The sequence below is a fragment of the Octopus bimaculoides genome, chromosome 18 (genome assembly GCF_001194135.2).
Source record: "Octopus bimaculoides isolate UCB-OBI-ISO-001 chromosome 18, ASM119413v2, whole genome shotgun sequence".
NCBI classification, from domain to species: domain Eukaryota; kingdom Metazoa; phylum Mollusca; class Cephalopoda; order Octopoda; family Octopodidae; genus Octopus; species Octopus bimaculoides.
The window spans coordinates 13,991,511-13,992,258 of NC_068998.1; the positions used below are offsets into that span (position 1 = coordinate 13,991,511).

General features: G+C 35.7%; 1 non-coding gene across 1 annotated transcript; it reads left to right on the forward strand.

Annotated features, from left to right (window-relative positions):
• Window positions 1–514: 514 nt before the first annotated feature.
• LOC128249975 (U1 spliceosomal RNA) lies at window positions 515–678 on the forward strand. Its single transcript, XR_008266117.1, has one exon. It is a non-coding gene; the product is annotated as a U1 spliceosomal RNA (small nuclear RNA).
• The last annotated feature ends 70 nt before the right edge of the window (window positions 679–748 follow it).

The following is a 748-nucleotide window of genomic DNA, read 5'->3' on the forward strand; positions in this document are numbered from 1 at the left end:
ATATATACAGATATCATATACGTGCGTGCGTGTTTGTGTGTGTATACTATATATGTCCCCCACCACCGCTTGACAACAGGCGCTGATTAGTTTTTATCTTTGTAAATAAATAGAAATCGTTGTGTGTAATTTGAGGAAGATTTCGTTGTTATATCGAGCATGCCTAACGATCATGTAAGATGCTCTTTTGTTTATTCGTTTTGTAGCAGTAAATGTATTACCGTAAATATTTTTATCGGTTCTTACAAATAAAACTGGAATTATCTCCCTTGTTCATTTGTCTTTACTGTTGAATTAAAGAAAGTTATGATTTATAAATTTTATAATGTCAAGAAATTAAAACATTAATTTACTAAACAACTGAATTAGAAATAATGAGTTGCAGTAGGTGGTTTATAATATATATGATGAAATTTGTTGAAAAATTAATATTTCAAAGTAATATTAAAGGCAATATCAGTGAAGTTACAATGCAAGTATTGTAATATATCAGTTTAGTGAAAGCGAAACGAACATACTTACCTGGCACAGGAGTAAACCATGATCCTCAAGGTGGTTCTCCCGAAGTGAGACCCTTCCATTGCACTCCGGTTGGGTTGACCTTTGCGATCGCCCCAAATGTGGGCGACTCGGGTGCGCTATTTCTAAGTGTGGGGTCTGCGTTCGCGCTCACCCCGTCATATAATCAAAAAATAGACGGTCAGACTACAGGAGATGGAATTTCTCCGTCTGACAGATTTTCCAGCTT